Raw genomic sequence first — 12,500 nt, 5'->3', positions numbered from 1 at the left:
TACTTAACAGCCATTAAGAAGCCAACAGAAACAGACCAATCAGCATTACATTCAAATTAAATTACTTTTCTAAGGTCATCTCTACACAAGGATACTCTAGAAAGTTAAAGTGAATCAGCTAAAAGCATAAATTAAAGCACATTAAACCCTCTTGTGTATGCTTTAATTCAGAAGGGAAGTGGCCTTAGTTCACTCTGACTTAATCCTCCCAAGAGGATTCACCTTAACTTTTCTGAATGCCTCTTTGCAGACAAGCCCTAAGTATGACTGAAGGAACTTTCAGTGGCCATGTCTATACTGGGAAAATACTATCAGATTAGAATACGTTAACAAACCATTGGACTAATAATTTTTAACACAACTGAGCACGTAGCATACAAAGAGACAAGCCATGTTCAGAAACACATTAGCTTGGTTAAATGCTAAGATCCTCCCCACAACCAGGTACCAAGCTTTTAAACATGACTTTTCCTGTTCACACTAAAGGCAAAATTGTGTTTAACATCATGCTAGTGAAGATATGTTAGGGAACAAGTTTTCCAGAATACATTTTCCCAGTGTAGACAGTATCTTGGCGAAAAAATATCTTGCACTTCTAAGGTACTATTCATTCACTCTACTAGAAACTATGGTGGGATCTTGGCCTTGTTAAAATCAATGGGACTTGTGACATGGACTTAATTAGAGCCAGAATTTCATGCTATGATTCTCTACTCCCTTTCCCCTTGTAAAGTCATTGACACCTGTTCAAAGTTAGTTCAAAGCAGGTGTAAAACACCTCATTGTCTAAACGAGAGCAGAATTCTAATCAGGTAACGGTTTACATCTACTTTGTACCAGTTGCAATGCAGTGGAAAAACGGGTTCAAAAGGTTTAACAGTGTTTGCCATATCAAGCCAGCCCCTTTTACTTCAATGACAAATTGTCATTTGTACTCCAAATTCCTTCAGGGAAGACCCTAACATATCTCAAAGGCTAGGTGTATGAGACAGAGGAGGAAAGTAGAATTTCCCTCTCAGGAGAAAAATCTCACTTAAAAAAAAGCCTGCACAGGATTGGACATCATACTTTTTAAAGGAAAAAGTCTGCAGTAATCAAAGGAAATGCTTTCACGGCTATAGAGCTATCATAGCAGATGGTTACAATACCAGGAAAGGCTAATTGAATCACAGGGGGGTAATACAATGCAAATTAAAATTCTCACCACCATCTTCCACTTTGCCATTACATAAACACTGTTGATGATATGATCATCATTTACTATTATTTGGGGGAGGGGAGTGGCTCTCAAGAGAGATCTCACAGAGGCTGCACACCAACTGTTCATTCTGATGGCCTATCAGCTTCAAAACAAAACAATAATATTTGCATCGATATAGAACCTTCTATCCAGAGTTCTCAAATAACTTTATTAATGTTAATTAACTTAGCTTCACAAGACCTCTGTGGGGCAAGTATCACCCGCTTTTCTAGATATCACCTGTAACACAGAGTGATTAAAGGCCAGACAAAGTAAATAAAAACGTGATCCGAGTAATTACAGGCCTGTTAGTTTGACATCTGTAGTATGCAATGTCTTGGAAAAAATTTTGAAGGAGAAAGTAGTTAAGGACATTGAGCTCAATGGTAATTCGGACAAATTACAACACGGTTCTACTAAAGGTAGATCGTGCCAAACCAACCTGATCTCCTTCTTCAAGAAGGTGACAGATTATTCAGTCAAAGGAAATGCAGTAGATCTAATTTACCTCAGTTTCAGTAAGGCATTTGACACGGTTCCACATGGGGAATTATTAGTTAAATTGGAAAAAAACGGGGATCAATATGAAAATTGTAAGGTGGATAAGGAACTGGTTAAAGGGGAGACTCCAACGGGTCATACTGAAGGGTGAACTGTCAGGCTGGAAGGAGGTTACTAGTGGAGTTCCTCAAGGATCGGTTTTGGGACCAATCTTATTATTTAACCTTTTTAATTACTGACCTTGGCACAAAGCGCGAGAATGTGTTATACAGTTTGTGGATGACACAAAGCGGGGGTATGCTAACACAGAGAAAGGACGCATGGTGTCATACAGGATGATCTGGATGACCCTGTAAGATGGAGTAATGATATAGGATTGATTTATAGAGAAAAGTGCAGGTCATGCACTTCAGGGATTAATAATAAGAATTTTAGTATACATTGGGGACACATCAGTTGGAAGCAACAGAGGAGGAGAAGGACCTGAGTATTGGTTGATCACAGGATGAACTAGAGTCGCCAATGCGATATTGGCCGTTAAAAAAAGCAAATGCAGTTTAGGATGCATCAGGCGAGGTATTTCAGCAAAGATTAAGAAGGTGTTAGTACCGTTAATAAGCACTGGTGAGACCCTCAATTGGAAGACTGTGTGGCCAGTTTGGTCTCCCATGTTTAAGAAGGATGAATTCAAACTGGAACAGGTTCAGAACGCTACTAGGATGGATCCGAGAATGGAACCTGCCTTATGAAAAGGAGACTTCAAAAGCTTGGCTTGTGTAGCCTAGCCAAAAGAAGGCTGCGGGGGGATATGCTTGCTCTTTACAAATATATCAGGGGGATTAACATTAGGGAGGGAGAGGAATTATTTAAGCTTAGTACCAATGTAGACACAAGAACAAATGGGTACAAACTGGACATTAGGAAGTTTAGACTTGAAATTAGATGAAGGTTTCTAACCATTAGAGGAGTGAAGTTCTGGAATAGCCTTCCAAGGGGAGTAGTGGGAGCTAAAGACATATCTGGCTTTAAGACTAAGCTTGATAAGTTTATGGAAGGGATGGTGTAGCAGGGCAGATTTCTGCTCCGGCCCTGAAGGGGTTAAAAACAGCCCAGGGAAGGGGCCGGGGCTGGAGAAAGCAGCCTTGTAAGCTGGGCTGATTTGGGGAAGTGGCTGCAGCTGGGGTCACGCCCCAAACTGAGCCACAGGCCCTTATAAAAGGGCAGAGAAACCAGGAGCTAAGAAGTCTCTCTCTGCGTTCAGAGAGAGAAGGGCCTGGCTGCTGAGACAAGGTACCTAGCGTGGAGCAGGTCTGGGGAAAGGCAGAGGAGCTGGGGAGCTCCTGCCTGGAGAGCCCCAGGCTGTGGCCTAGCAGTAGGCTAGGAGGTACTGGGGTTGCAGGGTGCAACCCAGGGGTAGGCCAAGGCAGCAGGCCCAAACCCCTTTGCCGATGATGAGAGGGTAATACTGCAGTATGCCCCAGGGCGTGGGGCTAGCTAATGACTGGGCAGTTGCCAAGACCCTGAGGCAAAGTGGGGATAAAGGGGGGTTCCCTGGGGAGGGGAAACCCCTAAGAGAAAGGGGTTACTGCCAGGGGGGCAGCACCCCATGTAAAAGGGGCACTGGGGTCTAGGGAAGGACATGGGGCCAGAGGCTGGAAGGCGGATCACCGGTCTGCAGAGGGCGCTCTGAGCTGCAATTTGAGCTAATTCCCAAAGTGACCAGCAGGAGGCGTCGCAGGGGTGAGTCCGGCCCGGTTACAGATGGTATGATAGGATAGTTTAATTTTGGCAATTGAACTTTGATGATCAGCAGATAAGTCTGCCCAATGGTGTGTGATGGGATGTTGGATGGGATGGGATCTGAGTTACTGCAGAGAATTCTTTCCATAGTGCTGGCTGGTGAGTCTTGCCCACATGCTCAGGGTTTAGCTGATTGAGATATTTGGGGTCGGGAAGGAATTTTCCTCCAGGGCAGATTGGCAGAGGCCCTGGAGGTTTTTTGCCTTCCTCTGAAGCATGGGGCATGGGTCACTTGCTGGTGGATTTTCTGCAGTTTGAGGTCTTCAAACCACAATCTGAAGACTTCAGTAACTCAGACATAGGTTGGGGGTTTGTTATAGAAGTGGATGGGTACGGTTCTGTGGCCTGCTTTGTGCAGGAGGTCAGACTAGATGATCATATTGGTCCCTTCTGGTCTATGAGTAAGCCTGTGCTTGAGCCTGAACTTAAGCCTAACCATCCCTTGCATCTATACTCCAATTACGCTAATCCAGGGCTCAGACCAACGGTCCCAAGTCCCTGCAGGGTTGGAGGGTCCAAGTTCAAACTAAAACACGACCAATGATCTGAGCCCTATTGCTTTCCAGTATAGATGCAACCACGTTTGTGTCTGGTCATGGAAGTCAGCCAGAAATATCCCAGAACTCTGTGGGACAACTTCCTTAGTCCACTCTATCCCAACAATCTGCAGTCCACTCTATTGAAAATGGAAGTCACCCCCCTTTGCGAACAGCATCAGCTCAGGGCAGTGTTGTTAATCCATCCTCTTCTGATCACTGATCTGCAAGCACACTATCAGAGAGCCTTCTGGGTTTGCAATGGAGAGTGAACCAATCAAGACTTTTGCAAAGCGAGCTGATTCCTGGTAACACATAGGGTGGGCAGTAAAGTTTTCCCACAGTGCACCATGGTCCTAGGGCTAGAGTGGCCACATTTCAGGGGGCATTCTCAGCTGCAAACCCTTTTTTTGGAGTTAGGTGCCTACATCATTTTTGCTGCCACTGCAGCAGGATGACCCACATCATTTTTAGGCCACTGACTAGGGTGCTCACCTAGGATATGGGAGACCTCCAGTTCACTTCCTCCTCCACCTGAGGGTGAGAAAAGATTTGAACAGGGATCTGCCACATCTCAGCTGAATGCCCTAGCTACTGAGCTATGGGACATTCTGATGTAAAGTCCCTCCATCTCTCCTACTGAAGCTATTTCAATGTGGATAAATAATTAAAATGGTTGGAGTAGGGGGAGTGGATCATGGGTCTCCCTACATTCAGATGACTGCTCGAACCACCAGGCTTTAGAGCAGGGGGTGGCAACCTTCGTCCAGGAACAGCAAACAGCGGTCACTGGGAGCTGCGCCTGCGGATGGTCAACATAAACAAAATATCTTGCAGCCTGCCAGCGGATTACCCCGATAGGCTGCATGCCAAAGGTTGACGATCCCTGCTACAGAGTTATCCTCATGTCTGCTCTTATAGACTCATAGAAGATTAGGGTTGGAAGAGACCTCAGGAGGTCATCTAGTCCAATCCCCTGCTCAAAGGAGGACCAACACCAACTAAATCATCCCAGCCAGGGCTTTGTCAAGCCAGGCCTTAAAATCCTCTAAGGATGGAGATTCCACCACCTCTCTAGGTAACCCATTCCAGTGCTTCACCAACCTCCTGGTGAAATAGTGTTTTCTAATATCAAACCTAGACCTCTCTCACTGCAACTTGAGATCATTGCTCCTTGTTCTGTCATCTGCCACCACTGAGAACAGCCATGCTCCATCCTCTTTGGAACACCACATTCAGGTAGTTGAAGGATGCTATCAAATCCCCTCTCACTCTTCTCTTCTGCAGACTAAATAAGCCCTGTTCCCTCAGCCTTTCCTTGTAAGTCACGTGCCTCAGCCCCCTGATCATTTATGCTGTCCTCCACTGGACTCTCTCCAATTTGTCCACATCCTTTCTGTAGTGGGGGCCCCAAAACTGAACACAATACTCCAAATGTGGCCTCACCAGTGCCAAATAGAGGAGAATAATCACTTCCTTCTATCTGCTGGCAATGCTCTTACTAATGCAGTCCAATATGCCGTTAGCCTTCTTTGCAACAAGGGCACACTGTTGATTCATATCCAGCTTCTCATCCACTATAATCCCCAGATCCTTTTCTGAATAATTGCAGCTTAGCCAATCGGTCCCCAGCCTGTAGTGGAGCAGGGGATTCTTCTATCCTAAGTGCAGGACTCTGCACTTGTCTTTGTTGAAACTCATCAGATTTCTTTTGGACCAATCCTCCAATTTGTCTAAGTCACTTTGGACCCAATCCCTACCCTCCAGCATATTTACCACTTCCCCCAGCTTTGTGTCATCTCCGAACTTGCTGAGGGTGCAAATGCAATCCATCCCATCACCATGATCATTAATAAAGATGTTGAACAAAACTGGCCCCAGGACCGACCCCTGGGTTACTCCACTTGATATCGGCTGCCAACTAGACATCGAGCCGTTGATCATTACCTGTTGGGCCCGACAATCTAGCCTGCTTTCCATCCACCTTATAGTCCATTCTTCCAAGCCATACTTTTTTAACGTGCTAGCAAGAATACTGTGGGAGACTGTATCAAAAGTTTTGCTAAAGTCAGGATATATCACATCCACTGTTTTCCCCATATCCACAGAGTCAGTTATCTCATCATAGAAGGCAGTCAGGTTGGTCAGGCATTGCTTGCCCGTGGTGAATCCATGTTGACTGTTCCCTGATCACCTTCCTCTCCTCCAAGTGCTCTCCCTCCCTTCTCTCAACCTCTGGATCAATGACTCTTTCATTATTTATTCACACCAGAACAGCTTCAACAGACAGACTAAGGGAGCCCCACATCAGAATATCCTATACCATTGTGGCTAGGTCACTCCCCTGACTCCCAGTTCCCACCTTCTGTCCAGAGGAGAGGTGGCAGATGTCTGGTCAAATCCCTTTTTCCCTTCATGTGGAGGGGGGAATTGATATGACAGTCTTCCACATCCCTGCTGAATATGCTAATGTTATAAACAGACAGTCCACGGTTAATTCCTCTTTTACCTGTAAAGGGTTATGAAGTTTACATAGCCTAGTTGACACTTGACTAGAGGAACCAATGGGGGACAAGATGTTTTCAAAGAGGGAGGAGGAAAATCAGTCTTAGTCTGTTCAATAAGTTTGTGCTGGAGGGAAGGATCCAGGAATCAGCCATCTAACATTTCTTAAAAGTAATAAGTATTTAGAGAAGGAATGTATTAGATTATTTCTTATTTTCTTTTGTGATTTCGTTTTGCATAAGAGGGAGAATCAAACTGGGTTTCTTTTGTGTAACTTTAAGATTTGTCCAGAGGGACATCTTCTGTGTTTTGAATGTGTTGTCTGTGAGAGTAACTTGCACGCTAATCTCACAGTGTTATTCCTTTCACCCTTTTTCTTTAATTAAAAGTCTTCTTTTAAAGAACCTGATTGATTTTTCCTTGTTTTAAGATCCAAGGATTTTTTGGATCTGGGCTCACCAGGAATTGGTGGGAGGTGAATCAGTCTCAATCCTGCTAGGAAAAGGGGGATAAAGACCCGTGGAAATATTTGGGGGGAAGACACAGTTTCCAAATAACTCTCCCATAAATGTTTGTTTAAACTATTTGGTGGTGGCAGCTACTAGATCTAAGCTGGTAAATAAGCTTAGGGGTTATCTCATGCAGGTCCCCACATCTGTACCCAAAAGTTCAGAGTGGGGGTCACACCTTGACAGCTAATATTATACTGGGATAAAAATTATGAGGGAGATCCCCATACAGCTCGCCTCCCTTGGTGGGAGGGGCATTTTATGTGATTTCAACTATTGGGCCTGATCCAGTAGGTGAGCATGGAGCACACTTACTAGATCAGAGCCCACAGATGAATTAGGTGGAGGAATGCCAAGCTATCCCCCATTTGTACATCTCTCTGATGCTTAAGCATCATGCTGCCTGGTGTAGGGCTGCACTGTACACACGTACAGATACAAGTGTGGGAATTCACACTGCAAAAATGTAGGCACCAAGCGAGTTTATGCTCCTATGGTGTTCAGAAGTTGCTGGATGGCCTGTGTGAATCCCAGTGGGGCCTGATTCTGGGATTTAGGCACTGGGAGTGGCAGTTAGGCATCTAAGTCCCTTTGTAAATCTAGCCCTTAGTTTCTTTGTGCATCAGTTCCCCATTGGTACTACTTGTCTACCAAACATTGGTGTCAAGAGGATAACTACATTCTAGATTGTGAGGTGCTTAGATACTACAGTAATAGCAACCATAAAAAATAGGTAGGTTTGGCTCATTTCCTATTCCAGTGTGGGTGATACAGTCCCACTGTCTCACTGTATAGATGAAGGAAGAAGCAAAGTTTTGTTATATATTGGTCACTGTCTGCAGCAGTAAGGAAGTGAACCAAATCCCATGTGATGATGGACAAGTCCTACAAGGACATGAGTATCCATCTGAAGCTCATGCATATTTCTGGGTATTGAGCACATAGCAGAATCCTCTTCAAGGCTAATTTTGCCTTCATGCAGTGCCTCTCTCAAACATGGAGTCAGATCTACATAGTATGAACTTCCAAACTGGGCACAATTTCACTTCAGACAGATACTATTTGATTGCATTTGTCACACTGGTTGCTTCCTATGCCAGGCATTCACTGGCCTAGGAGGGCAGGAGAAATGCATCATGAAATGGGTAGTTTTGGTAACAAAAAAAATGAGCAGAGCTATAAAGCCCAGAGTTAATACATCCACAGAGGAAGCCCAAATCATGGGCAGGGGCTGATGGTCAGGACGAATTGGAACGATCACCTGACAAGGAGAGCCTTATCACTACTGGACCTGTCATCATCTCTATGGATGCAGACTATATGCCGAGAACATCAGCCTGAGAGAACTGGGGCCAGCAGTATTATTGTTTCTCTTCAGATTCCAGGGAATCTCCTGGGTAAGGTGTATGGGACCAGATACAATCAGGGCAGATTTCACAAAGACTACCCGTCTCTTATGTATACATCTGTTTAAATGTTTCATAAATTTGTGCTTATAGTGCTCAGACTGGGAGATAAATTGATCCCATGAACAGAAGTGGATATAAGATTAACATATTCTTTTACTATATATTTTACATGATTATCAGAAGTTTCCATCTATTACTTTACAGTACTAAGTTTCTACACCATTCACCTTTTCCATTAATTTTATTTATTTATTTACTTGTATTGAAACATTCACCTAGGTGGATTTCACCTATGACAAAATATATTTAAGTCCAAACAGCTACTAACATCTGAACACATTTTAGCCACAATGAGCTTTAGGGGTCTAACATCTAGCACAGCCTCTCTTTCAACCTCACTTTTGAGCTCAATTTTCCCTTCAGTTATACAACTGAAACTCCTACTAGTTGAACAAGTGAAATTACTTCAGTGGGAGTTGTACTCATGTCATCCAGTGGAAGACACATTTTGCCTTCAGATACGCCTAGAGTTTCAATGTGGAGAAACAGAAGGGAAAATTTGTCCTTTTGTACCTCTTTGACTAATATCTCTAATCTCTGGTATAGCCCAGAGTACAGCAAGTAAGAAGAGCACATACTAAGTCTGCCCACACCCAGCTTAGTGTGTCAGCAACAGGTGATAAGAAGAGACTTGTCACATCACACACTAAGATATCCAGAATTTGCTGTACTGGTTTTCAGGGCTTAAAAAATTCTGATTCAAATCACAATCCTGGAGGCAGAGTACAACATTACACTGGTAGCAGTGTGTATTGGACCCCTCACACGTTTCAGTCAGTGGGGTGAGGCTGGGAGAATATGGCTCACTCTGCACAAAGAAATTTAAAATACTATGTTCGCTGAGGCTTTATTGCATTAGGAAGTAGATTTTATGAATGCTATAGATCCCATTTAATAAATATTTTTAAAAGGACAAATATGTTCAAACAAATTTGTTTGGTACAGATTTATGGAAGTCTATGTTTAGGACAGAACCCTAGTAAGAAATCACTACAAATATTTTTAAAGAGAGAAGTGCCCCATACATCAACTTGTGTTACACACATACCATATGATTAATGCCTTAAAAACACAAAATATTTGATAAAACGTAAACTTGCAAGGCACACAGTACAGTCTGGGTGCACCTTATTCACTGCAAACTACTTCTATCAAAAGGTATAATATATTTTACACACACACAGGCACACACACAGATGCAAAGGCATGCAGAAAAATGTAAGGGTATTCATTTGAACATGTAATGCTGAAAAAATCTTTATAATATAATACTGTAAACAGATCCAGAGTTTACACAGATTTGAAAAAGCTTTTAATAAGGTTAACAGTTTTTGTGTCTTGACCTTCCTTACATATACAAGACTAAATTTTAATTTAATGGCATTTTCCTTGAGGAAGAAAATAAAAAGCCAAACCAGCAACTCTGCACCTCGGTTTTGGAAAAAGCAGCTTGAATTGTTATTGGAAAGATTAAATCAGTGCAGCCATGACTGACAAACATCTATTTAATGTGTCCCATTGGATGACCTTTCAGTAAAACCACTGAAGGCAATTCTCTGAATTCTTATTCTTCTGTAGCTTCTTCCTCAATCAATACCACAATGGATTATGCACTCAACAAAATTCAATTTTGGTTTTTGAATTTGTTCCCATTCCTTGAGTTTTCTATAATGAGTTTGCAGCACCTCCGGGTAAAGCCATGAATGATCAGACATTAACAATAGATGTGCATAATGATCTTTGTTCAATAGCACTAATACATACAGCTTTACAGGAATATCATGATTCCTCCCTCCATGTAACAATACCTACCATGTTGCCCTTTGTATGTGTTCTGAATCAAAAGCAATTAATGTGGGGCTGGGTTTGGTTTTTTGGTAATTGCTCTTTTTTAAAGTTTGTTTTGTTGGATGTAAGTGTACTACTGATCAATTAATCTCATATACCATTGTGAGTTAGAAATCTCAAACATTTCCACTACAGGTAATATGAGATGAGAGTCACATAGATGACAGATCTGAAATTAAGTTTTGGAGGAAGAACTCTTTCAGGTCCCAGTACTTCAGCTCTTGACATTTTTCTCTGCGCTGGCCTAGCAAATATAACAAAAACTAAACTAAAATAATCTCAGAAGTCAATACACAAAGTCAGACACTATCTCTCAACAAGCTCTTATATATTAGAGAGCTAGGGAACCCATGTTTTAGCCCACCATACCTTAAAAATACAACAAAATAGAAATCCTCAACTACTGGGCTGAGTTGCCTGTTGAGCTGTCAGGTGCCTAATCTAGCAGTGACATTTAGTACAGTAAGGTCAGATCAAGTTTTGCATGTTTTGTCATCACAACTAATTTCAGCATCAACATGCAATAACATTGCATTGTGAGCCAGTGATGAATATGTATTATATGGAGGATGAAGCAGTGTCAGTGTCTTAACATCCATTATCTGATTTTCCTGAATGTGGGGGAAATGCAAGACACAATACAATGGTGTAAAGTCAATTTCCCAGATCCTTCCCTGGGGCACCCAAATATTCCTGGTCACTGGGCTTCGTGTTCCAGTTATAAGGTTATAAACCTAGAATATAACTCTACTCATAGTGCCAAATTTACAAGTAAATACTGTGACTATTTTATGTTCATGTATGAAGCAAAAAGTGTGTGTCAGCACCAGTTAGGCTTAATTACAAAATAAATGGCATATTTTTGGAAACAGTTGCTACAAGAATAATGATGTGACAGCTGCTAAATGGCATTACAGTTGCAGACTTCCACACCATTAAGTAAAAAAAGAACAAATCTTATGTGTTCCTCTCATGGATTAAAGTTGAAGTCTTTCTGTTTTTGTTAGTAACCACAGCAGGATGGACTTCTGTCCACTAGCCTAGTAAATTGTACCCTTTGTAACAGTGAGAGCTGCTATGCCTGTTTACACTGCTGCACTCTCCACAGAGGTTCTAACAGAATCATAGAATCATAGAATATCAGGGTTGAAAAGGACCTCAGAAGGTCATCTAGTCCAATCCCCTGCTCAAAGCAGGACCGATCCCCAACTAAATCATCCCAGCCAGGGCTTTGTCAAGCCTGACCGTAAAAACCTCTAAGGAAGGAGATTCCACCACCTTCCTAGGTAACCCATTCCATTACTAGTTAGGGTAGATTTCGACTGAAGGCAGCACTAAACAATATCTCTGCCAATGAAGCTTTTTGCTGAAAGGGGCTCTGTAAACTGCTTTATGACAGCCGATGACCTAAATAAGGCAGGACTGAACCTGACCCGGTAGCTGATTTATGTTGGCTTTCATTGATATAATAGGAATGCTCTGATACATACATTTCAGGAAAATAATGAAGTATACGATAGCAAAAATTGTTTGCAAATCTAACTAACCCTGCTATTTCACATTTCCTAAAGCATGGACCACAATAGGATTCCATATTTGTTAACAGATCATTAAAGAATTTCCTCGATGTGTGAAATAAATTTCTTTTTCATAAAAATTGAATAAATGGATGTTGCTTTTCTTAAACATGTAGTAGGTAATAGAATTATAGAATATTAGAGTTGGAAGAGACCTCAGGAGGTCACCTAGTCCAATCCTCTGCTCAAAGACTGACCTTACAATGAAAATGTTGTTTATAGAAAATAAATACTAAAACAAAGTGGGGAAAAATGAACAAAAATTATGCAATATTAAAATTAAAGTATATAATAAAGGCCTTGGCTACACTTGGAGGTCTGCAGCGCTGGGAGTTACAGCTGTCTTCGTACAGCTGTGTAGGGAAAGTGCTGGAGTGTGGTCACACTGACAGCTACCAATGCTGCAGTGTGGCCACATTTGCAGCATTTGCAGCTCTGTTGGGAGTGGTGCATTATGGGCAGCTATCCCACAGAGCAGCTCGTCCCATTTTGGCGCCGTGGGTTGTGGGAAGGTG

General features: G+C 42.4%; 1 protein-coding gene across 22 annotated transcripts in view; it reads right to left on the bottom strand.

Annotated features, from left to right (window-relative positions):
* NRXN1 (neurexin 1) overlaps positions 1 to 12,500 on the bottom strand; it is a 1,354,235-nt gene that overhangs the window by 827,033 nt on the left and 514,702 nt on the right. The gene's annotated exons all lie outside the window — the stretch shown is intronic.

Source organism: Chelonoidis abingdonii, chromosome 3 (assembly GCF_003597395.2).
Source record: "Chelonoidis abingdonii isolate Lonesome George chromosome 3, CheloAbing_2.0, whole genome shotgun sequence".
In the NCBI taxonomy this organism is placed as follows: Eukaryota; Metazoa; Chordata; order Testudines; family Testudinidae; genus Chelonoidis; species Chelonoidis abingdonii.
Note: the sequence above shows the minus strand (reverse complement) of the source record. Positions and strands in the feature narration are given on the sequence as shown.